Source organism: Lissotriton vulgaris, chromosome 7 (assembly GCF_964263255.1).
Source record: "Lissotriton vulgaris chromosome 7, aLisVul1.2, whole genome shotgun sequence".
NCBI lineage: Eukaryota > Metazoa > Chordata > Amphibia > Caudata > Salamandridae > Lissotriton > Lissotriton vulgaris.
This window is the reverse complement of record NC_141695.1, coordinates 351,376,627-351,403,324: the sequence shown is the minus strand read 5'-3', so window position 1 is coordinate 351,403,324 and position 26,698 is coordinate 351,376,627. Positions and strand designations below refer to the sequence as shown.

Sequence of the window (26,698 nt, the reverse complement as noted above, 5' to 3'; positions counted from 1 at the left end):
AGACTCAAGGAAGATCCCCAACCAATGCTGCTGGTATCTATCAGTAAGACTAGAGGTGGAGTAGGATTCAGCTAGTCTCTTGTTCAGGTTGATTTTTCCCAACTACTCCTGGAGCATACTGGGATATGTGGTTCATAATTAAAAATTCCTAGCATTCATAATGGAAAATTTCAGTTCTATTAAGGACACGGAGGCAAGGATTATGTTCTGCTTTCTTTCTTTATTCATAGTCCAGCAGAATTAAACATATTCATACAAAACTACCTTTCCCAGGAAGCCACTGGAAAGGAACTACAAAACTTTAAACCAAAGAACAGTCTCTCTTGTCACTCATAAACAGGGTCTCCCTTTGTAACTTCCTCTTTTTTTCCTGCAACAGAGCACATTCCAAACAATTTCTTTATTCTCCCATAGTCGTTTCAGAACCTGGAATATAAAGAACGTACTGAAATTAGCATCCAAAACATATTTTTGTTCAAGAGAAAAAACTGTAAATATTAACCAGAAGTATACTGTCTTTGACTTTGTCATCATAGGAGAACAAAGGATGGTAACAAATTCAAACAATAAGCAAAAAACAAACATTTTATACTTATATGTTACATTGAAGTTAATAAATATTAATAGAAGACATGTTGAATTATTTTCTCTCAAAAAAAGGGAAGGGGGTAGTCTCCGCAGAAACCTTGTGTGGGAACATACCACACCTCCATATCCTTACTAGAATTAAAACTTTCCGTTACAAATGCTAGTAAAGTTTTCATTCTATATCAGGACAGGAGGCAAAGATTATGCTAGTCAAAGCCTGTCAACCACCAAGGACGCCGTATCCAAGACAGGGTTAAAGTAAAACCTTTTATAAATGGAAGGCCAATCGGCTTAAAGGTATCCTCCAGAGGGGCACCTAAAGTGAATGCTTTCGGGGACATGGCACCTCTAACCTAGTGAGTGCTAAATTGTGACACATTAATGCCAGCTCCCTGCATGACCCAGCGGGCCCATTGGGCAATTGTGAAGGGAGAGACAGCTTTGAAAGGTTTATTGAGGGATATTAATAGTTGCCTCTCCCCAGGAGGGCAACATTCATTCCTCTGTCATATTCTCATAGGCCTTCAGGCACCTCACAACACACAGTTTTTGTGATCTATCAAACGCTGGGTAGGAGCGCTCCCAAGAATTAGATTTTGTACTGCAGGAAATGTGCAGTGTCCCTCCTTCAGGGTTGAATAGTCTGCCTGTAACATCATGAGCTCGAACATCTGAGATTATCCCGTATTGGGGTATCTTTCATAGATTCACATGCCTGAATCATTCCTAGTCGTCGAAATGGTAGTCCCACTGTAAAATATTCTAGCAGTGCCTTAAATGCTTAATATGCTACAATGGCCCTAGGCCATCCCATCAGTAGCCTATCCATGTCCTTTTTTTTTAAAACGACCAAATGTTGGCATACAGCCAATCAGCTGTTAGCACCCTCTAGGACACTCCCAGCAGGAGCCAGTTCTCTTCAGATTTTCACCGCACGTTGTGTGGAAGGGAGTCTCCCTGAGTGCTACTCAGTTTTTTCTTCTACTCAACAATTCTAGAAATCATGTCAGACAAAAAAGGTCTTTTCCACCCATGTAAGACCTGTGGAAGGAAAAGAGTACATGTGGATGATCCAAACAAAGAATATATTTATTGCCTACATCTTGGGCATGAGGTGAAAGACTGTAAGATCTGTTGCACCTTCTTTAACAAGACCCTCAAGGACAGAGAGGGAAAATTGTTATTGTGGCTCCAAACCACAAAATAACAGACTCATTCTTCTGATGAAGAAGACAGAGCTTCAACATCCCACAAGAGGGCTGTATCTCAGGACAGATCCTTAGGTGAGGGGAAGAAACATTTTAAATCTTCCCAGGAAAGGGCTTCAAGTAAAGAGAAGGCTGCCAAACATTCTTCTGAGCCGGAGTTGTCTGTGCCCTGTACACCTGTAAGGAAGGATAGAGGTTGCCCTAGAGCTTAATCTTTTGATCCTGTAAGTAAAATATCCCTGAAGAAGCCATTATCGAAGTAAATCTCTCTCTCGTCGACGACCATTTGTGTGACATCGTCAACACCATCGTTGACGGCTACAGTTACCAGATTTAGTCTCCTATCCTCTCTATAAGATTCTCCATCTCGAGCAAAGCTCTATCGTTGTTGAAGACTTTCGTCACTCCTCCGTCGACAGCCCTTCCATCGACAACGATGACACCGTCGACGCCGAAGACAGCGTCGACGGCGAAGGCACTGTCGACGACGAAGATACCATCTACGCCAACACCGTCGACGATGACACCGATGCCGACGACACTGTCGACAAAGGAAGTTCCCTTACCTATGGTTTCTGCACCATCGACGCCCTCGTCGACGAGAATTACTCAGGTTACCAGAGTAACAAAGACATTTTTACAACCGTCGATGCAAGATTATAGCAAGGTGTTTGTAATCCATCGCATCTGTTGGAAGGATATGTTGAGGAAGATGATGATGACAACGACCTCTGTGGGATAGCTCACAGTCCATCTGTGCTCCATGTAAAGTGCCAGGAGGATGATGAGGAGGAGGACGATTATCAAGATAAGGCGCATTATTTCCCACAGGGGTTAATGGCTCCACGGCATAGCAATCAGTTTAACTTCTGTCAAGAACCACGCCCCAGGGATATGGCCCACCTGCTGCCTTAATTAATTGAGGACTTGCAAGCCATGTTAGCAGACTATAGGCAAAGGTTCCCTCCTCAACCAGATCAATCTGTAAACCTATTTCCTCAAGCGGAAGAATCTACAGATACACCAGGCCCTCAGTTACTGAGCACTCCTGGGATTTTACCAGGCTCTGGGATAATCGACCCAGGAGCACAAAACACTTTCGCTTCAGAAGAAGAGGTCGAGGAAGGTGAACTGCCAGATCCAAAATCTGCTCCCGATCCTTGGGACGATTAGGTTATTCCGACACCATCTTCTCTTCTGCACCTAGGATACAGGGGGGTTTCACAACTTGATGTAAAGAGCAGCCAACAGATTCCATCTACCTATGACAGTAAAGCAGAATGTTTCCTTTACAATTTCAAAGAGGACACAAGAAAAGTGGTGCACTCATTTCCTATCATCAACCATATTTGGCAAAAAGGCATCAGAATCATAAAAACGCCAGGATCTATACCACCAGTGCTGTCTCGTGTTGAAAAGAAATATAGGGATCCGGATGACTCCCCATTGTGCCTTATCGGACATCCGAAGCCAATTCAGTCATCTCCCAGGCTGAAAAAAGGGAGTCTAAGAATTCGGCAACCCCGATTACCACCGCCCCAGATGAGGAAGGGCGTAGAAAGGACCTCCTTGGACAAAGGTTCTCTTCAATGGCAGCTGTGATAATGAGGGCGGCAAATCCCCTATCCATTTTCGTCCGCTATGATGCCGAATGTGGTCTGATATGGCAGGGCTAATAGACCTCGTCCCAGAGGAAAATAGACAAGATGCAGGCAAAATTCTGTTGGAGGGTGACATGCAGCATCAGAGACAATCGACTGTGCCCTTGATGTAGCAAACACAGGTTTTAGGCAGTTAGCAGAAGTGGTCGTACTGCGATGACAGGAATGACTAAATGAACAAGGGGATTGCCAGTACTGTGCACTTCTTTAGGACTATTTAATGAAAGGTTGAGCGAAAAATTACTCAACCCAAAGACCACTATTTCAGTCAAGGATCTTTATGAAAATTGATTTATTTCATTAATTTTTGTCTGCTTATTTCTTTTTCTTTCTATTTTTTTCTTTCTCAGAAACTGTAATTAACCAGTCAAGTTGAACAAAGCATTAAATATACACGAATATTCACAATGAAATCAACATATAAAAAACACTGGTTGAAAGGTTCAATTCAATGCAGTAACCAGAGAACCAATGACAGTGGGGGTATACAAACCCAAATCACAAATCAACAATACAACATATAGAATGACGCTTTCTGGACAACGATTAGACGATAGACAACATATAAGCTTGATGGGGCTAATAAAGCCTCTATTTACATACAGAATGTTCAAAATAGGACCTATTGCAGAATCTCTGCACTACTCTAGAAACGGCCTATATCTCTAAATGAAAACGTGCCAAATTAGACGTATCTTTTTTCACATATGACCACACACTGTGTTATTATTTTACAGATTTTAAAAAAAGAGAGGTTGGTCGCAAAAACAGAGTAAATCAGAATTAATGAGGAGGGTGGGGGGGTCGACGCGTTTCGAATCTCTGCTTGAGTTGAGAGATTCTCTTCAGGACCGACAGAACTGATCTGGAAAACATAAATAAACAGACACTCAGACGAAACCACACATGAGGGACCTTCAACTCACATCCTGATCAGCACAATGTTATGTCATACCTGTGTATGCTTGTCACACTGTTTGGTTAGTGGAGTCTGAAACAAAAGGAATGAGCCATTCTAAGTAGTTGCGATCAATTTTAAAGAGAGTGAGGGCACTGTTGGCCAGCACAATATTATGTCATACCTGTGTATGCTTGTCACACTGTTTGGTTCGTGGAGTCTGAAACAAAAAGAATGAGCCATTCTAAGTAGTTGCGATCAATTTTAAAGAGAGTGAGGGCACTGTTGGCCACACACGTGGAAGAGCGTGAGACTTACATTATTAATGTTGGCGATAGTCCACAAGTCAGTAAAAGGGCAAGTCGGGGTTTTTTCTGCTTTCACAATGGTCTGATCTACCGAGGCAACTCCTAGAAAATGCAAGGGTGCGTAGTTAGCGAGGCTTATAGGGCGAGTAATCTATGAATATAATGCAAAGCATGAAGACTGCTCAAAGCAGAAGGTTTTGTCCCAATATATTACAAAGTTTACGGCGTATATGCAGCGGGGTTGGGTAGTGACAGCAATAATTGCGGGCGAGATGCGGAGGTCCAAGAAATGGAGCATTAGAAAGAGGGGCGCGGACGAGGCGTCATTTACCTGAAATGATTGTTATTTCCTCGTTTAATCACTCCTCTGTCGCAAGGAAGATGCCGTCTGGTTAGGCATGTTCAATTCCGCGTTGGTCCGGTGGAGATTATGAAACCGGCTCGTCATTTCGTTAGGCGTATTCAGTTCCGCGTTGGTCCGGAAGTGATTGTCAAGCCGGCCTGGTATTCATGGGAATTGTAGTTTCTTCCGGTTTTGTAGTTCGTTTAAGACAGAAACCGGGCTTCGTGATTTCACGTTATGAAAGTAGTTTGGCCAAAAATTGTCTTTAGCAACGGGCGCCCAATGTTGAATAGGATTTTGGTTTATTTGGCAGTTGTAAGTGTTAAATGTGGTAATAACGTGTTCATTGGATCACACCACCAAAGTGGGATGAAAACACTATGAGTAAAGTCACTCTTCTTGCTAAGATTCTGCAATAGGTCCTATTTTGAACATTCTGTATGTAAATAGAGGCTTTATTAGCCCCATCAAGCTTATATGTTGTCTATCGTCTAATCGTTGTCCAAAAAGCGTCATTCTATATGTTGTATTGTTGATTTGTGATTTGGGTTTGTATACCCCCACTGTCATTGGTTCTCTGGTTACTGCATTGAATTGAACCTTTCAACCAGTGTTTTTTATATGTTGATTTCATTGTGAATATTCGTGTATATTTAATGCTTTGTTCAACTTGACTGGTTAATTACAGTTTCTGAGAAAGAAAAAAATAGAAAGAAAAAGAAATAAGCAGACAAAAATTAATGAAATAAATCAATTTTCATAAAGATCCTTGACTGAAATAGTGGTCTTTGGGTTGAGTAATTTTTCGCTCAACCTTTCATTAAATAATCCTAAAGAAGTGCACAGTACTGGCAATCCCTTTGTTAATTTTGTATTCGGCACAGCCTTACTGTGCTTTTGCCAAAACCCTCTTTGTTATATAGGAATGACTAAAAGCAACAACTTTTAGCAAAGATTCTTGACATAGATGTTGACTGTGAGTCACTCTTTGATAAACACATTGATGAGGCTCTATTGGCAACCAATAATGATACAGACACCGCAAAGTCTTTGGGAGCTTTACAGCACAAGAGAGTACCCTTTCAGAGGTGCTAGTGGGCAAGGATTTTCCACTTATAAAGGAGGATACCCGAGAGATTAACAATACCAACCATACCAATCCCAGTATCGACAATCTTATAACCCTCCATCGTAAATCTTAAATGGCTAGTTTCTCTTGCCAGGGAGGCCGCAAGCGAGCACTCCAACAAAGCTGTGACTTAGGCAGAAAGCAATGAGCACGTCAGGTCCCAGTCCATCTTCCCTCCATATCTGTTGGTGCAAAGATTTCCAGTTACATGCAAAGGTGGCACGAGATTACATCAGATTGCTTGGTTTTGGACCTAGACACCAAGGGTCACCCTCTTAGAGTTTCTTCAGCTGCCACCAACCACCCCACCCATGGGTCCCCCTCCCTGTTGTCTTCACTTACTATGAAAGAATGTTTTGGCTATGCTTCTCACAGATGATATAGAGAAGGTGCCATTCGCCCAGAAAGGGAAGGGTTTTTATTCTAGTTTTTTCCTAATGAAAAATAAAGCAGGAGAATGGAGGCTGATTCTGGACCTAAGAAATCTCAACAAGTTTCTGAAGAAGCTGACATTCAGGATGGTAATGCTCTCAGATATCCTGAGTTACTTGAACAAAGGAGATTTCATGACTTCCCTCGACGTGGAAGGAGCATATTTCCATATCCCAATCAACCCAAAGCATAGGAAGTTTTTAAGGTTCACAGTGGCTGGTACCCACTATCAAGTCAAAGTGCTCCAGTTTGAACTCAAATCAGCACCACAAATCTTCACCGAGTGCCTGGCGCCAGTAGCGGTGACCCTGCGATCTCAGAGGTTTCAAGTATTTCCTTACTTCGACGATTGGCTGCTCAAAGCAACAGCTATGCAGGAAGCTGATCGAGCAATGAAAACCTGCCTCAGTGTTTGAAACGTTGCGACTTACCCCAAACAGGGAGAAATCGGTTCTGCTTCCAACTTAAGGAATATCTTTTCTGGGAGCATCCATAGACACTATTCAGGGCAAAGCGTTCTTGTCTCAGGAGAGGTGAATACGTCTGCAAAAGCTTGCAAAGTCTATAACAGAAAAAAGGTCAGGTTCGTTGAGTACAAATCGCTCCTCGAGATGTACTCCTCACCAATAAAGTTTTGGGATCCTTCAAAGATGTAGTTCCAATCACTCCACGGATGGTAAAAACTCTGCAGTGGTGGTTCCAGGCATCAAATCTCAGTCAAAGCCTGACTTTCCTATGGAGCACCCCAGATTTCATTTTAACGGACGCCTCCATGGAGGGCTGGGGAGGTCTTCTACAGGAGTTGCATATTCCAGGCAAATGGTCTGCAGCGCAGAAAACACAGCTCATCAATAGCTTAGAGTTAAAAGTCATATTCCTAACTCTCCAAGTTTCCTGCCGACAATAGCAGGTTTTTCAGTGTTGGTGTGTACGAACAATACCCCCAGCATGTACTATATCCCCTTCCTTTCAGTGCTGTGCTCATCCGCGCATGCGTGAGATTTTCGACCAGAATTTCCAGTGGTCGAGTTGACTTGGGACTCAAGTGAAATAATTAATGATCGTGCAGGCTCGCGTCGGGCAGTTGTTAGAAATAAATCGCTTCAAGAGGTTTCTGGTTCGGATGAGCGGATCCAAGGAAATCCTGAAGAGGAGACGAGACGACTGTTGCTACATGCCGTGTGACTGGCCGCGTCCCACCAGCGTGATTACCGAGGCTCGTTAGGTAGGCGTGGCGACGTAGGAGAGTGGACAGACTGTCAGCGGTGGGTGCATGAGGGCTGCTGTGCTTGAGAGCCGGGAACAAGCGGAGAGCCGAGCCGAGCCAAGCGAGGGCACAGTGAGACAGACGGACGCATGTCCTGCAGCTGAGACCGGTTGATTCGCTGTAAGGTGGCAGTGCGGTAGTGCGCAACCAGTACACGCAAGGGGGTGTAGGGGCCAACTGGGAGGCAAATTTTCGTACTACCGCCATTCCCCCAAGACACTCTGGTGAGTGGGCGGCTTCCTCCCCTGTCCCCCCCCCAAAAAAACGCGTAGACTGCTCGGCGCTGGCAGCCCCTCGCGTTCAGAGCTTTCCTCGAGTTCTTCCCGAGTTCTCACTGTTAGCTAATCTCCTGTAACCCTCTCGGCTCTCTGTGCTTCCGCTGGGGGCTCTCGGCGGGCGCCTTAATCTCCTAGCGCCTACGGCCATCGGTCATCCCCTCACTCGCTGCCCGTCCCCTGACTTGCTCAAGGAAACTCACCAGCTCTGGGGCTGCTCCCCTTGCTCTCTATCTTGAGCCGGCCCAGGCCTCGATTATCTTACCCAGACCCTGCTGGCTTCACCCCACCCCCAGGCTTCGAGGTGCTTTAGAGATTGTATAGCACACAACCCCAGTGGTCCTTCGACCTTTGGCATGACCTGGAGAGGTGAGGTGGTGTTAGCGGGTGGGGTCAGGGTAGGGGGGCACTGAGCAAGCTGGACTAGGCGAGCAGGGGGGTGCCATCTGCTATATACTATATAGCCACACAGCGCACTGTCATTACATACAGCGCCTGAAGCCTGAATCCTAACAACGTAGCCACAGTAATAAAGCACCAGTGGCATTGGACCTGAGAGCAATCAGAAGAGCCCAAGTCCTCCTTGGAACAGTGAGATCAGGAAAAGAAAGGAAGTACACAGCACCCAAACGAAGGAAACCCATTCAACCTGATGTTGCTGAAGTTTCGGTCCATGCTAATCACAGATCAAAACCTCAAAAACCCTTAAGCTTACGCGACTTTTTTAGAAAAACACCAATAAAGACCGCTGAATTATCACAACCACTCGTGCAACCTCCGGAGGCAATCACCACCACAACCTCGGTACAATCAGAGTCGATTCACTTGGCCCCAGCGCAACATTGGGCACCTGAAACCACGTCGGCAACTGAGCCACCAGAAGTCTACATTTTTGGGTCTACTTATAATAACCACAACAGCAAAAATCCTCAATCTGCCGACCTTCAATCGGATGAGTTTTCTGTGTCTTCAGCAGACGACAAGGGTTTCCCTCACTTACTGCAAACCCAGTTCGAGGACATTATGTGTACAACAGAGGCCCGCTCAGTGCCGACACAACCCACCGCCATTCGCCTGGTGACCGCGACCAAGCACCCTGTGGCCTCTTCTCCGCAAACAACGACGGCGCAAATTCATGGGCAAGCCAACCCTGTGCACTTTAACAGCAGTCAACTACCCTCAACCCCACAAACAATAACCACTTCAACAGTACCTCCTGCTCTGAGTCCCCCATACATGTTATTTTCGCCACCTGGACAACCAAAGGACCCACTGCAAAACCAGCCAGTACCGTCTGTCTTGAATAATCAACTTATGTCACATTTGTCTCTTTTTTTCAAGACCACCCAAAGTTCCCCCAGGCCCAGTCCTATCCTAAACGAAAAATTAAACATCGAAGAAAACAACGCGACCAGTGCTTGGCCACAACTCCTACAGACCCTTCAACAAAGTGTTAATGCACTAAATTATCATTCGGTAAAACTGGAGGTGCAGGTTGATTTATTAAACACCCTGGCATTATTTACGTCTGAGATCGACAGCAAACTAGACAAACTAAACTCTTTAACTTTAAGGGCGCAAGCCTCTACGAAGCTTGCCCAATCAACTTGCTGCTGTTCTCCAATTATAGATTCTCTTTCTCTGCTCCCAGAATGCCTAACTACTGTTATAAGGGAAGTCAAGTTGCTGAGGGGAGGAAACGTCCTCACTAACAGCCTGATTCATGAACCGAAATTGCGCTCGCAATAGCTGCGAAAAAGCTATTGCGAGCGCAATAGTCAAAATCGGAATTCTAGAAGAAAAATGCGAATTCGCAAACACAGAATAGCGAAATTGCAAAATTATGCGCAGAATCCCGGCAGTAGCCCATTTGCGAATCGGAAGTTGCGAGGAACCACGGATTCTGCGAATATAATTGCGAAATCGCAATATAATCGCAATCGCTATTCAAGAAAAATCGCAAATTGCGAAAAACCCGTAAATTGCTTTTTGCGAGGCGCAATTTATGGACGACCCAAAGCAGGTGGTAACCATCAAAGCCTATGAAAAAAATGTTTGAAAAAACGTTTCCCAATCAGTAACAGGTGCTGGCCTGACCAAACGCACTTAAGGAGATGCAGCAGCAGCATTAGGAGTCTCACAATGCCAGGACTCTACATGGTGGTCAGGCGGCGAAGGCTACAGCGAGCAGCACGGAGGAGACGTAGGATCCAGGAGAGGATAGTCCGCCAGCGGGTCACCCTGCTGGACCAAACCAGAGAGCAAATATACGCAAAGTACTGCCTGAATGGGCCAATGATCATCAAGCTAATTCAGGACCTTGACCCCCTGATGCAGCACCCAACAAGGCAGACCAATGCCGTGCTCACACATGCCCAGGTATTGTGCAGCCTGCACCTTCTGGCCTCCGGGAGCTTCCAGGGGATAGTTGCCGCTGCTGGGTGGATATCCCAGCCCACCATGTCCCGCTGCCTAAGGAGTTTCCTAGATGCAATGCTGACCCACCTACACCACCACATCAAATTTCCCACCAGCCAACAGGAGTTGGATGAGACCAAGCATCAATTCTACAATGTTGCGCATTTCCCACATGTGATAGGATGCATTGACTGTACCCACATCCACATCTGCCCACCAGCTGAAACGGAGTACATGTACCGCAACAGCAAGTCCTACCACTCCCTCAACATCCAGATGGTGTGCAATGCTAAGACATACATCACGGACATAGTGGCACAGTACCCGGGGAGCACAAATGACTCCTTCATATTCCGGCACAGCGGCCTCCACACACGACTGGCCAGGGGAGATTTGGTGAAGGACACCTACTTGGTAAGTACACTTGGCCCACAATGTTACACTCTGATGAAGTAGCTGCGCTGCACAGGCACTCACCCTCTGCTCATCTCATGCAGGTGACAGTGGCTACGCCCTCCGTGAAAACCTCCTCACCCCATACCTCAACCCTGCTACACCACAGCAACGGAGTTACAATGTAGCACACATACGCACAAGGAATTGCATTGAGAGGACATTTGGGCTACTAAAGAGCAGATTCTGCATGCTGCACAAGACTGGTGGGGCCATGTACTACAGTCCTGATGTGTGCTGCCGCATTGTGGCTGTGTGTGCAATACTACACAACATTGCTACCAAGCGCCGGATACCTGTAGAGATCTCTGGCAGTGAGTCGGAAGGGGACGACCGGCCACCTGCACATGTGCGTCATGCACGCAGGGAGAATCCAGCTGAAGGACACAGACGCCGCAGCCACATCACAATGAACAGTTTCTAGTGCACCCACTCCCCTCACCCCACAATTCACAAATGCATGCCAATGGAAATAATGACAGGAGGCCGATGTATGATGCTAGAATAAATATTATTGTTGAAGGCACAATATTAATGACTTTTTGAAATTCTTAACATGTGAGCAGTATTGCGCCATACTGCTGTAAATCATACACAGGACATACTTCTATCATCATCATCTATTCTTAGGACACCCCCGCGCCGCACGGCCACCAGCTGTCGCGTGTGCACCCCGCCTTCTGCTTGTATTGTTGCCCCCCCTGTGCTGTTTTCCCCTGCGCCCGCCCGCCCCGCTCCCCGCTTCCCGCCGCCGGGAGTGTGGACATGCCCCCTTCCTTCTGTGCCCTACCCGCTCCCGCCTCCCAGCTGCTCCTCCCTCCCTGCACTTGGCCATAAATGGCGACCGTGCGGCACAGGTGAGTGTGACCTATTCTTAGGACACCCCGCGCCGCACGGCCACCAACTGTCGCGTGTGCCCCCCGCCTGCCGCTGCTCTCAGCCTCGCTGAGCTTTCCTTCCTTCTGTCCACGCCCCCCGCCGCCGCTCGTTGTCCTCCCGCATTTCTGCCATTCTTTTGTTTAGTTACAATTGTACTGTAATTTGTATATAAATCCTTTTTTCCTTCTGCTTGTATTGTTGCCCCCCCATGCTGTTTTCCCCTGCGCCCGCCCGCCCCGCTCCCCGCTTCCCGCCGCAGGGAGTGTGGACATGCCCCCTTCCTTCTGTGCCCTCCCCGCCTCCCAGCTGCTCCTCCCTCCCTGCACTTCGCCATAAATGGCGACCGTGCACACGCGTAGCATTGACGTGCAGCGGGCGCGCCGATTGAGTGCCGAATGTGCGCCAAAGGTAAGCCCGTCAGCGCCCGTCCGCGCCTGGCCCGCGCCCAGTGCCAGGACCCCTAGCTCCCGCAGACACCAGCCCACCCGCCGGACCCACGACGCCACCGAACTCTACGCACTCAACGCCGGTCGAATCCCGGGCTGCTATCGAGCCACCCCGAGACGCAGCCACGGACCCTTCTGCTGCCACTCCTGCAAGTTCACCTGCATTCGGACCTGCACTACACCAGCACCGACCAAGCCGAGCACCAGCAGCAACCACCTCAAGTGCATCCTGCTCAACACCCGCTCCATCCACAGACACGCCGTCGAGCTCTGGAACCTGCTCGACACCACAGCCCCAGGCGTCGCCTTCCTCACGGAAACCTGGATGAACGCCTCCTCAGCGCCCGACATCGCCATCGCCATCCCGGACGGCTACAAGATCATCCGGGGGGACTGCGTCAACCAGACAGGAGGAGGCATCGCCATCATCCACAGGAACACCATCCGCATCACGACCAACACCGACGACACCTTCGCACCCGCCGAACACCTGCACTTCCAGATCCACATCAACCCCAAGACCACCCTCAGAGGCACCCTCATCTACAGACCCCCGGGACCACGCACACAATTCAGCGAAGACATCGCCGACTTCATCAGCCCGCACGCCCTCCTCTCCGCTGACTACATCCTCCTCGGGGACCTCAACTTCCACCTGGAGAACAACAACGACCGCAACACCACCACCCTGCTGGACAACCTCGCCAACCTCGGTCTCAAGCAGCTGGTGACCACCCCCACCCACTACGCCGGACACACACTCGACCCAGTGTTCTCATCCAGCAAGGACATCACCTTCAGCCACGCCACCGGACTCCATTGGACGGACCACAGCTGCGTCCACTTCAGCTTCAGAAGGACCACGATCCACCACCACCAGCAACAGTTTGCACGCAGAAGCTGGAACAAGATCACAGCCGACCAGCTCGCGACTTCCCTGAGCATGAACCCTCCCACCAGCGCAACAAGCCCAAGCCAGGCGGCCACCAACCTCGCGAAGTGGATCAGCAACTGGGCAGACGACCTCGCCCCTCTGAAGACCCCGTCTAGCAGACCCAGCAGCAAGAAAGCCCCATGGTTCACCGACGAACTCAAGAGCTCCAAGAAGAACTGCCGAGCACTCGAGAAAGCCTGGCGCAGAGACCCAACACCGAAAAACATGACTGCCCTCAAGCTCGCCACCCGAAAACTGCATTCAAGGAACGACTGGACAACAACGCACACAACAGCAAGGAACTCTTCAACATCGTTAAAGAGCTCTCCAACCCCAACGCCGGAAACAACGACATCACCCCTTCGCAAGACCTTTGCAACTCCCTCGCCTCCTACTTCCACAACAAGATCACGGACATACACAACAGCTTCAGCACTCAACCGACGCATGCCACGACTGAACCACCGCCCCCCACCACCACCCTCCGCGCCTGGACCCCGATCAGCACCGAAGACACCATCCGCACGATGAACTCCATCCACTCCGGATCTCCGACCGACCCCTGCCCTCACCACGTCTTCAACAAGGCCGACGCTGTCATCGCACCCCACCAGCGGGACATCATCAACACCTCCTTCGACACCGCTACCTTCCCGGAGAGCTGGAAGCACACCGAACTCAGCGCTCTACTAAAGAAGCCATCAGCCGACCCCACCGACCTCAAGAACTACCGCCCCATCTCGCTGCTCCCGTTTCCCGCAAAAGTCATCGAGAAGACCGTCAACAAGCAGCTGGCCGCCTTCCTCGAGACAAACGGATCCCTCGACCTCTCGCAGTCTGGCTTCCGGGCCAACCACAGCACCGAGGCCTCCCTGATCGCAGCCACCGATGACATCCGAGCCCTGCTCGACAACGGAGAAACAGCGGCCCTCATCCTCCGAGACCTCTCCGCGGCCTTCAACACTGTCTGCCACTGTACCCTAGTGCAGCGCCTCAGCAACGTCGGAATCCAGGCAACGTCGGAATCCAGGAGAAGGCACTGGAATGGATCATCTCGTTCCTCGCCGGAAGGACACAGAGAGTCCGCCTCCCCCCATTCAGATCAGAAGCCACCGAAGTCATCTGCGGCGTTCCTCAAGGCTCCTCGCTCAGCCCAACCCTCTTTAACGTCTACATGAGCCCCCTCGCAGCCATCGCACGCCAACACAACCTCAACAACATCTCCTACGCCGACAACACCCAGCTGATCCTCTCCCTCACCAACGACCCCGCCACCGCCAGAGCCAACCTACACGAAGGGATGACAGACGTAGCCAAGTGGATGACGAACAGCCGCCTGAAACTGAACTCGGACAAGACGGAAGTCCTCATCCTGGGATCTTCACCCTCCACCGGGGACAACTCCTGGTGGCCCCCCACCCTGGGCAGCGCACCCAAACCAACAGACAACGCACGCAACCTGGGCTTCATCCTGGACTCCTCCCTCTCCATGACCAGACAAGTCAACGCCGTCTCCTCGTCGTGCTTCAACATCCTGCGCATGCTATGTAAGATCTTCCGGTGGATCCCCACCGAGACCAGGAAGACGGTCACCCAGGCCCTCGTCACCAGCCGCCTGGACTACGGCAACTCCCTCTATGCCGGAACCACCCCCAAACTCCAGAACGCCTCAGCACGACTCATCCTGGACATCCCCCGTCGCAGCCACATCTCGGGTCACCTGAGAGATCTGCACTGGCTCCCGGTCAACAAGAGAATCACCTTCCGTCTCCTCACCCACGCACACAAAGCCCTACACAACCAAGGCCCAGGATACCTCAACAGCCGCCTCAACTTCTACGCTCCCGCACACCAGCTTCGATCGACCAGCCACGCCCTCGCCGCCGTCCCCCCACATCCAAAGAGCCACCACAGGAGGAAGGTCCTTCTCCTACCTGGCCGCCAAGACTTGGAACTCCCTCCCGACTCACCTCCGCCTGACCCAGGACCACCTTGCCTTCAGGAAGCAGCTCAAGACCTGGCTGTTCGAGCAGTAGCGGACCCCCCTCCCCTAGAGCCTTGAGACCCTCCGGGTGAGTAGTGCGCTATATAAATGCTTTGATTGATTGATTGATTGATCAGCATGTCCCTGCCAAAGGACAGTAAAGTCAAGTGCGTTCAATCGCCTTTCAGGCTCATCCTCTGGGATGGCACGTGAACCCGCAGTGGGCCTGCTGCTGTGAGGCTGACAGGCTGCTGACTCTGGAGGCCCCCTCACTAGTGTCGTCCCCACCACCATTGGCTGGGCCAGTTTGATGAAGTGCCAGTATGGCACTGGTGACCTGCTCCAAGACTCGCGCCACATCCTCGCAGCATTCTGCTGCTGCATAGCTAGGGAGCGACGTGAGAGCTGGGAGGTGGCATTACCAATAATATAGTTCGAGCGCGTGTAGGCAGTTAGCCGCGTAAGTAGCTGCCAGTGGCGGCGGCGGGCGGTGTTGCGCTGCAAGATGACGGCCGCTGTGTTCGCCTCCATAGCAGTTGTCATCGGCTCTATCCTGTCCGACACGTTTGCGACATTGCGGCCAATGTTGTGGAGCTGGAGTTGGATTGCGCCTTGGCGTCGTGCCTGCAGTTGATGGATACACGCAGCATCCGGCGCTCTATGCTCAGCCCTGGCACGCGCACAGCCATCCCCCTCCTGCCGCTGCGTGCTGTGCTCTGCTGACGATCCCTGCCATGCCTGCTGTGCTGGCTGGCCACAGTGGGTGTGCGCACTGTCGCCGCTCTAGCAGCACCAGATGTTGAGGGTCCCGCTGGTGGTGGTGTTGCGGTTGCCAATGGTGCAGCGCCTGATGGTGCTGGTGCAGATGGTGGTGGTCTGGCAGCAGGGATTGGTGCAGCGCTTGATGGTGCTGGCACAGATGGTGGTGGTCTGGCATCAGGGATTGGTGCAGCGCCTGATGGTGCTGGCGCAGATGGTGGTGGTCTGGCAGCAGGGACTGGTGCAGCGCCTGATGGTGCTGGCGTAGATGGTGGTGGTCTGGCAGCAGGGATTGGTGCAGCGCCTGATGGTGCAGGATGTGTGGCTGTTGGCACCTCCTCTGCATCCTCTGGTGCCTCGTCTATGAGCAGCCTGTCGCTGTCGCTGCTGTTGTTGTCAGCGCCACCTGTGAGGGGAAGTGGACGTAGATTAATTGCATGTATCTGTCACACGTGCAGTTGCTACATGCATGCTGGCTGACATTACCTGACTGGCTGTGGCATTGCGTACTTTGGGATATGTCTGGCTGCATTGGGGTTTTTGTACATTGTGGGCAGACTACATGTCCCACAATGCTTTTGGGCATGACCTAATGTGCATGGATTGCATGACTTGGGTGGGTCAGGATGAGTCCAGAGTGATGACCCCTATGCACGCCTCTCGCTCAAGTGTGTCCTTCACACAGTCCTCCATGGGGGTGTTGGGAGGGACTGTTGGTTCTCCACCTCCAGTAGCCAGGCTCTCGCCCAGCCTCTCTGCCACCCTCTCCTTGGCACGACCTCGGAGGTCGTACCACCTCTTTTTTAACTCCTCGATCGACCTGTGTGTCACGCCCACAGCGTTGACTTTTGCGCCGATCGCCAGCCACAGTCGGCGTTTCTCCGCCTCAGGCACCCTCCGGGAGTCCTTACCAAATAGTTTTGGGTGGTTTTCAACCACTCCGTCTATCAGGTGCTCCAACTCCTGCTCAGAAAATTTGAGCTTCTGCTTGCGCCCGGCGTCACTGGGCCCTGGTGCTGCATCCTCTGCCATTGCTGCAGTCACAAAAGTGAAGGATTTGAAAGTTTGGAGGGGTTCAGGAAGGAGCTCTGTGTGATGCAGCCTCGAGATCCGCCTCACTGTTCTGAATGGGGGTGGGAACTGCCTGCTTCCTGGTTGTGATGTCATCACTGTGCTCGAAATGAGACTTCCCGTTTTTGCGATCTCGCTGTTTGCGAGATCGCATTTAGCGATCTCGCAAATTGCGATATCGCAATTCCTTCACGGATTTTGACGGAAATAGCGATTTTTCTGCGATTTTGACAAATCGCTAACGCTTTTTGCGGCCGCGTGCGATTCGCTTTATTTTCTCGCAGATTTTGATGAATGCCGTTCTGCGAATTCTAAATTGCGATTCGCTGTCGATCGCAATTTAAAATTTGCAGAATTCGGTTTTCATGAATCAGGCTGTAAATTGCCTTCCCACACACAGCAAGAACATCAAAAACCCACTGAGGATGCTGCTAAGCAGAATACAAACATAAACAAAGGGGCGGCGTCAAATACAGGAATAATCATCGGCTCAACGAAGCGTTCAATTACAACCAAGTCTGACTGCCGAAAACGGTCCTCCACCGACACCAACTGGGCTTGTAACCAGGTCAGACCAACCCGAGCCTGGGCGAAAAAATAGCCCAGCATCTCAGACCGCTCCAATAGTGGTGGCTCCCCCAGGGCCCATTCCACCATGCAGTAAGAGAGAGCGTAAACGCCAGCATAAAGCCAGGGACAAACTCAGGGCAAATTCCAACGTGGCCCATCAGGAACTCTTTCCTATCTTTATAAAAGCTGAAAACAAAAAAACCCTACTAAAACCAGTGCATCAGAGCCTACGACAACCCTCAACGGAGTTACCCCAGAAACACTCACCCAAGAACCAGTGAGGAGCCAACAGGATAAAAGCAAACAAATTATGGTCCCATAAACAGTTGAGCCCAGTGCTCCCACAGAAAACACAAGGATGAGTTCAGATAAGGCGAGTAAAATCGGGCCCAATACGGTATCAGGAAAATCTAGGCCATCGATGGCCTTTGGAAAGGAAAACGCAACGTTAAGATTAAATTATTCCAAAACTATCTGTAACAATCCGATAACCTTGACCAGTCACAGCCCACCTTTGAAGAGGGTCTCGCAACAACTGTTACAACAGTTACACAAAATCAAATCAGATATGGTAGTCGAAAAATCAGTCACCACATCTACAAGTGCACCGGAGTCAAGCAATAACAATCCATCGTGTCATCAGATTTTATTGGCCCCTGAATACAAATCTAAGGGGTGGCATGACATTCTTGATAGATCCAACCTGTTAAAATTAGTGGAAGGCATTCTGGGGCTAGCAGGATTGGCCACGAACAACATTGAATCCATCGAATTCCTCTCCCCCCCCCCCCCCCCCCCCCCCGAGGTAACCAACCTTCTGAGGTCACTGTGGCGACTTTTTCATCGGCCAGCTGGGTAGGAGCTTTTCTTGAACAGAAGTCCATTCTGCGGAACTGGGGAATTAGAGTGTACCCTTACTCTACGCCAGGGTATCCAATTTCCCTGTTAACCAGACCAACTTCACCCAGTCAGTTGACCACAATTAAAACAACAGAACGTGCGAGACCCTACTCTGTCCTAAAAAGCGCCTCAGGGTCTGACGTTGAATCTAAACGACCCGAAAAAGCTGGAGACAATGTAGAATTAAACCTCTCTTGGGGGTGGCTGCCAGCAATCCTGTCTTCCAAACACTCAAACTGCCCGTCTGTGGCTGAAACATTCGTAGAAAAATACAATCTCTCTGGAAAACTCCTCTCAGTGGCCGATCCACAGCAAAAAACAGATAACAGGCAAGGGCGCTTGCCCTTCTCATTGTGTTCATGGAACTTTAGCGGACTCCATCAAAAAACCTCAAATATTGACACTATGGCCTTCTCGTGCTAACATGCAGCAATCGCCCTACAGGAAACCTGGGCGTTAGAGGACCACCCCATAGAAGTATACATCAAATTTCGGAAACCAGCACTCAGGGACAACCGCTTTGGCCACTCCAAAGGCGGTCTGTCCAGATACATCTCTAATAACTTAAAAGGTGTATTTAATCAAATCCACCTCAAAGAAGACTGGTTACTAGGGGTCAAAATTAATCCATGGAGGAGGCAGCGTTTGCTCTTCCTCATAAACATGTATATTAACCCCAATAGCCATACAAAAAAAGACCATCTGGCCCGCCTTTGTGAAATCACGTACGACATCGCCACTGAATACCCCAACTCGGACCGTATTGTCATGGGGGATTTCAATACAAACTTATTTCAGGGGATAGTAGCAGGCATGGAAGGGCCTGACTTGACTAACATTATTGAGGTTATGACTCAATCTAAACCTCCGATGCAAGCCCCTAACACATTAGGTGAGCTCGCCGTGACGAGATTCTACAACGCAGGCTACTTGGTAGTGAATGGAAGGTCAACCAGTGACTCACCCCCAAACTGGACCTGGTCGAATGGAAGCAAAAAGTCTTACTTAGATTTTACTATTTGTAACTCAGAACTACTGTTTAACCTGGACAGTTTTTGCATCCACTCATGGTCTGAAAGCGATCACAGGCCGCAGGTCATTTCCTTCATCACAAACCCAGAATTCCATAAAACGGCTCCTATAACCTACAAGGGAATTCACTCTCGATTCGATTCAAAAATCTTTATTCGGATTGCAGCAAATCCATAAAAGCAGTACATTTAAAATATAAGAATTAAAATACATTTCAAGGACTATATACTGCAAAAAAGTGCATGCCAACACAGGTGCAAAGATTCCATATAAAACCAATTATTAAAGTGCAAAATGCTTGGGCAACTGTAGTACAAATAAATCAAGGGCATTCCATAGTTTTACGTGTATAAGAGATAACTCTCAAAAAAGTACTTACACGAAATATCAAATCATCATTCTCTAATTTTAGGAGCATTAAATAGGATTGGTTCAGGGAGAGTGGTCTGTGTTTTTTAAAATATGGGGCTAAAAACCATTTAATATATTTCATATAAAATTTGCAATTAAAAAAGAAGTGTAGATCATTTTGCCTGCTAACTCCATCGCATGGGCAAGGCATATTTCCAGAATTCATCATACTATGGCCCAAAGGAAAACAGAGTGAGAATTTTACAGTCCCTGCTCTCATATGAAATAATAACGATCTTTCCCAATTAGTCATTGGCAATGTCAAGTATAATGGGATTTGTTGTAGAAATAGATCATTATTTACATTATTCACATAGGACTCAACAGTTTGTTTTCGCATTTCTTATTCCAACCTCTTTTTCCTATAGAGGGCATATAGTTCAGATTGTACTTCCTTTTTGTCAGTGCTCTTAATCTGAAAAGGATCATCAAAAAGGTGGCCTTTGCCTACACTGGTCAAGCTTTCCTGCGTTGCTCGGAGCCATGGAATACTCATCCCTTTGTCACAAATCAAGCACTCCTTCAGAATGTCCTGTGTTAGAGTAGCACAGTCATTAACCCAAATAGCCAGCCAGAACAAAGCAGGCCTTGCTGCGATGAAGTCAGTTATGTAGGGCAAATTTAATTCAGCATGGCAGATGTACCCAGATGAGGAAATTGGGGCTCCCCGTAGTTTCCTACACAACCGATTTTCTTCTATTTGCAGACTGGGAGTTTTCACTACCCCCCAAATCTCGGCGCCGTAGGTTGCTACCGGGGCACACTGCAATCTGTATATTTTTAAAATCGCTTTAGTTGCTCCAGTTCTCTTTGGCCGTGGGAGGGAAAGAATTGAATTTATGGCTTTTGAGAACTTGCCTGTGGCGTGAGCAAGATGCCCACTCCACAGGCCGTTCGCAGCAAAAACCATACCTAAATAGGGGAATGTTTTTGTTGAATGCAACTTGTCCTGTCCTACTGTGATAAAATTGAGTTGTCTGGACCCCGGCCCGCAGGACATATTAAAGGATTTGTTTAAATTTACTTTAAGATCAAGGTTCCCCATATAGTGTGCAAAGTTCTTAACTAGGGCACGTAGGGCGTTTGGTGTTAATCCCATAAGCACCGCATCATCGGCGTACAAAAGCGCGGGTATCAGTCCCCCTTTAATTTTGGGGACATCAGTGGTCGCCCTCTTCAGGGAGTCACTCAATCCATTTATGTAAATAATGAACAGGGGTGCTAAAACGCACCCCTGCCTCACACCTCTTTCAACCTTAATTGCCGCAGAGATTGCGCCCTCCATGCCAATCCGTACCTGCGCTTTAGTGTCTGTGTGTAAATAGGCCAAGAAATGAACTAAGGGCTCATCAAGACCATAAGACAGAAGGATCGACCACAGTTTGGACCTATTTACCAAGTCAAATGCAGACGATAAGTCCATAAATGCTAAGTAAATAGGCGATGCCCTAGCTATATTATATTTGCTAATTATAAGATTTAAATTCAGGCATTGTTCAGTAGTCCCGACCTTACTTCTAAAGCCCATTTGGCAACGGTCCAGCACCCCCATTTCCTCAGCCCAGTCGTTCACTCTATTATACAGTACCCGGCCCAGGATTTTCACGGTGTTGTCCAGGAGCGAGATGGGCCTATAATTTGCAGGGTCAGATCTTTCGCCCTTTTTATAAATAGGCACTATTATACTTGTAGACCAGGTATCAGGGATTGGCACCAGCGGGAGACTATTAAAAACATTTACAAGGATTGGTCCCCAAAATTCCGGCTTATATTTAATTATATCAATTGGGAAGCCATCAGGCCCAGGCGCCTTGTTGCCAAGGCTCTGGTTAATAGCCACGGTGACCTCCCCCAGGGTAATGTCTAATGGTTGCAGATTGCCGGGGCTATAGTCTTCTATGGCAGTGCCCGGATTTGCATATATTGTAGAGAAATGTTGTTCCCACTGTTGGCTTGAGATGGTGCAACTTATTGGGGATAACTGATTACCCATGTCACGCATCTTTCTTACAGCAGGCCAAAAGGTAGCGCCATTCCCCACAGCAGCGGAGACAGTTAATTCCTCCCATGCTCTGCCAATATAGCAGCCTTCCTTGCCCCCATAGCTACTTTATAATTTTGTCTGGCAGCCCATACCTCTATTTGACATCTAGGTTTAGAGCTTAAAGCCCTACGGAGAGCCTTGTTTCATAATTAATCCTTTTGTTGGGGACACTTAAAAGGGTCTTTATAATATTGCAGAGATTAAAAAAAATCTTTAACTATCCTCTGATGGTTCCCATCAGTGAGTGAACAAGAATCAACTATGGGTCGATGGTTACTTGTAATTGCGTTCACAATACAACCACTATCCACCCCCCTCCATTTCAGCCTTAAATTATTGGTTGAGGGCATGATATCCCTGGCTCCAGGGGTACAAACAGAGGCATTGGAGGATCCTAATCTAATGTTCACCTCCAATGCATTATGGTCTCCAAAGGCGGTTTCTAGGACTCTAGCCATAGTGACTCTATCTGTTAATTCTGCTGACATGAAAATATAGTCCACTGTACTAGAGAAATCTCTGCCTCTAAAGGTTGGGATGTAAGTAGATACATTGGTCTTACTTGCATCCATTATGTCCATTAAGATATGTTCATTAATAAAACTTTCTAGTTCCCTACCCCGTTTAGTGGCCCTATCCATATGTGTGTTGCCCTCTTTGGCGTTGGGAAACTTCGCGTTAAAATCCCCGGCTAAAATAATCCTATTGCTCGCACAGTTATTAGATAATTCAGCTATTTTTGATAGGCTTCCGAATAATTCTATATAATTCTTATTCGGAATAGAATGGAAATCATTATTATAGAAATTAATCAGATAATAAGGAAACCTGCGTGTGAACTCAATTATCTGAATATTTGGACTTTTAGTGGGTATTAGTTTAATAGATCCCCCTGTGGTTGTCCTGAACCCGATCAATAAGCCTCCAATCGGGCGGCCAAAAACAGGCTTTTGAGCATTGATACTATAACAATGGAAGCCCTCTATATCTACAGCAGAAGTAGCCCACGTCTCTTGCAGCAATATTATGTCTTTTTCGGATAGGATGTTTAACCATTCCAAATCCGACACCCGCTGTTGGAGTCCTGCGACATTTCAACTAAGGATCCTGAGCTCATTGTTGGTTTGCTTTTTTAGATGTTGTTTCCCGGGATTCGTGTACATATCCAAAACATTTTGGGGACTGCTGGGGTCTTGGGGCCCAAATACCACGGCCTCCTTAGTGGTGCCATCTACTAACTCTTCCCTTGTCGGTGCCATCCTTTGGCTAGTTGGACCTGAGACTATGCTAAGAACCTCCTCATCACAGGCGTCTTTAGTCTTCATTGCCTTACTCTCACTGCCCCATTTATCTCCCTCCAGTGTGATGTTTTGCAGCCCAGTCGATGGTAGAAGTCAATCAACCATCTCTAGGCTGCTAAATCTATTAAAGGTTGGGATCCCCCAATGGACGTCCCTACCTATTATACTTCTTTGGGGATTTCTATGGTGATTTCCCCCCCCCCACTCTCTCCAATTGTTCCCTGGGCCTCTCTGCCCCACCCGGCACCAGCCTCCATCAGAGCCATGTTCATGGTAATCTGGCCTAGCGTGACTCCTAGATGGATAGAAGAAGGAGAGGTGCCTTGTCTCAATACCTTCACTATACCCCTCACTTCTCCAGGAGCAGATGTAATCTACCGTGCGTGGGTCTTCGAAATTAATAATCACACAGTCACCCTGTGTTTTCTTTCTCTCATGGCCCACCCACGGTACTCTCCGGACTGTTAAGATTTTACTTGTGCAGTATGGGGGTAGGGGCCTGTTGTTATTTAGCCAATGGTTGACCATATTTAGTAGGGACCAGGTGGGTGCATCTATATTATCTAATGTCTCTGGAACCCCTGTCATCATAACTACAAAGGGACCTGAGCCTGGGGGCAAATTAGCAGCGAATCTCTCCTTATTTCCTTTGTTCCCGTCCTTATTAGAGCTCACGCCCTGCGATTTTGGTGGATTCCCTTGCAATTTTGTGTTTACAGTGGGAAGGGTTCGTTTATTTACCACATCCTTGGTCACCAGTGATGGCTTGGGTTTGGTGTTTGAGGCTACTGCGGCTTTCTTTACAGGTTGGCCCAGTGGCTGGGGGGTACGAGATTTTGCTGCCTCTACTATAGGTGCTGCTTTTGTGAGGGGACTTCTGACTATGGTACTTAATTCAATTAATTGTTTTTCTATGTTCCCCAGTCTTGCATCTATGGTTGCCAAATGGGCGCTTATAAGTTGCCCAACTTTCATTATTAATTGGCTATTTGAGGAACAGTCTTTACATGTTATGAAGTGAAGTAGTGTGGCTCACTGGTTAGAGGCAGCAGACCCGAGAGCAGAGGACGGCCCGGGACCAGGGTTCGATTCCCGGCGCGGCAGGTTTCTGGACCAGGGTCAGCGGACTCGATAATTCTCTCGCCTCGGTGCCCACTCTGATCAGCGATCACACTCGGCAACTCTGGGCATTAGCTTGCCTCATCTTCACTAACGGCCCCACCAGACCGCCGGGGATGCCTGGTCTCACCCTGGAGATACCCATTAAGGGACCATCTCTCAGGGAAGCCAGGAAGGGTTTCGCAGCGGTCGAAGCGCCTTGGGACCCTACGGGTAAGTAGTGCGCTATATAAATGCCAATACATTTACATTTACATGTTATCCCCAAAGTGGGCAAATCCCCTGTGTATTCCGAGCCTGTGTTTACTTTCTCATTGCCCTTCTTTGAAGTGTTAGGTGGACCTTTCCCCTGCTCTCACTGTGGCAGAGGATTCCCCTTGGGTATAGATGTACTTGAGCCTTTAGGCTGTTTCTGTATGGCTCCCTCCCTTAGTCCTCTCAGCGCTCTTGGGCTTGGGGTTGGCTCCTCCAATATGTGAGTAATAACTGGGTCTATTACAGGAGTGGGATTCGCCGCCACCAAATCCGAGTCTACAGTCAGGATCGGGTCGGTGGCCGAGGCACATGTGGTATCCGTCATAAAGGTAGGTGGTAACTCAGATTCCAGAATAGGAATCGAAACCTGAACCGGGCTCACAGCTGGGATCGAATCAGTTACCAAATCCAGCTCTGTATTAAATTTATCAGTCAAATCTAGGTTTGGGGATTTTTCCAAACTTAGCTGCGAATCAGAGAGTGACTGTGTTGCTGACAAATCAACTATATTAGGCATGCTATGGATTTCCACTCTAACTACAGGCATAGCACCAGTGTCAGTATCCCGGTGTGGGGTATTGGCTGAGGCAATAAGGCCCAATGATGAGCGTTTTGCCTGTGCCAACTCTAGAGAAACTCTGAGTTCCAAAAGGGAAATTCCGTGATCTATGGCCTCATTCGCCCTTGTAATGAAATTACCGATTGGGCCGGTGACCTTAGCTCCTCCTGCCGCAGTCTTACTCCGACTGCCCCTTGTTGACATGATGGTCGATATGAAGAGCGGTCACCCACTGGAAATAGATTGTACAAGGCAGATACTTATCTTGAGGTTCCTGTTGTAGGTACCAGGGCTATGGAGTTGTCAGATGTAAAGGGGAGGTGGCCCGTCCAGTCCACCGTCGTCCCCGGACGGCCACAGACGGCCCGCCCTTTGCCCGGGCTTAGCCCCGGGCGCTCCCGCGAAGCGGGCGCTGACGATTAATTTATGCGCCTCCTGGCGCGCTTTGGCAGGGACTGCACCGCAAGGGAGCTTGGGAGTTGTGGTATCCCGGCTCCCCTCGGTCCTCCCCACACAGCGGCCGTGCAGCAGTGGGAATGCAGCTGCTGCGGAGAAGGACCGGGCGGTGGCAGCTCAACTGCTGATGGTTTCCGCCTCCTCCCTGGTGCACACGGTTCTGCTCCTTTCACGGGTCTCAGAGCGCTGGTAGGTTTCCCCGCTCCCCCGGCGCTGACGATTAATTTATGCGCCTCCTGGCGCGCTTTGGCAGGGACTGCGCCGCAAGGGAGCTTGGGAGTTGTGGTATCCCGGCTCCCCTCGGTCCTCCCCACACAGCGGCCGTGCAGCAGTGGGAATGCAGCGGCGGCGGAGAAGGACCGGGCGGTGGCAGCTCAACTGCTGATGGTTTCCGCCTCCTCCCTGGTGCACACGGTTCAGCTCCTTTCACGGGTCTCAGAGCGCTGGTAGGTTTCCCCGCTCCCCCGGCGCTGACGATTAATTTATGCACCTCCTGGCGCGCTTTGGCAGGGACTGCGCCGCAAGGGAGCTTGGGAGTTGTGGTATCCCGGCTCCCCTCGGTCCTCCCCACACAGCGGCCGTGCAGCAGTGGGAATGCAGCGGCGGCAGAGAAGGACCGGGCGGTGGCAGCTCAACTGCCATGGTTTCCGCCTCCTCCCTGGTGCACACGGTTCAGCTCCTTTCACGGGTCTCAGAGCGCTGGTAGGTTTCCCCGCTCCCCCGGCGCTGACGATTAATTTATTCGCCTCCTGGCGCGCTTTGGCAGGGACTGCACCGCAAGGGAGCTTGGGAGTTGTGGTATCCCGGCTCCCCTCGGTCCTCCCCACACAGCGGCCGTGCAGCAGTGGGAATGCAGCGGCGGCGGAGAAGGACCGGGCGGTGGCAGCTCAACTGCTGATGGTTTCCGCCTCCTCCCTGGTGCACACGGTTCAGCTCCTTTCACAGGTCTCAGAACGCTGGTAGGTTCACTCTCAAAATTTAAAGCGCCTCAAATGGAG

General features: G+C 49.2%; 1 long non-coding RNA gene across 1 annotated transcript in view; it reads right to left on the bottom strand.

Annotated features, from left to right (window-relative positions):
* Window positions 1-240: 240 nt before the first annotated feature.
* LOC147701572 (uncharacterized) overlaps window positions 241-26,698 on the bottom strand; it is a 110,447-nt gene continuing 83,989 nt past the window's right edge. Inside the window, exon 6 of the long non-coding RNA XR_015297189.1 lies at window positions 241-426. This is a non-coding gene — a long non-coding RNA (uncharacterized LOC147701572). The remainder of the gene's footprint in view (window positions 427-26,698) is intronic.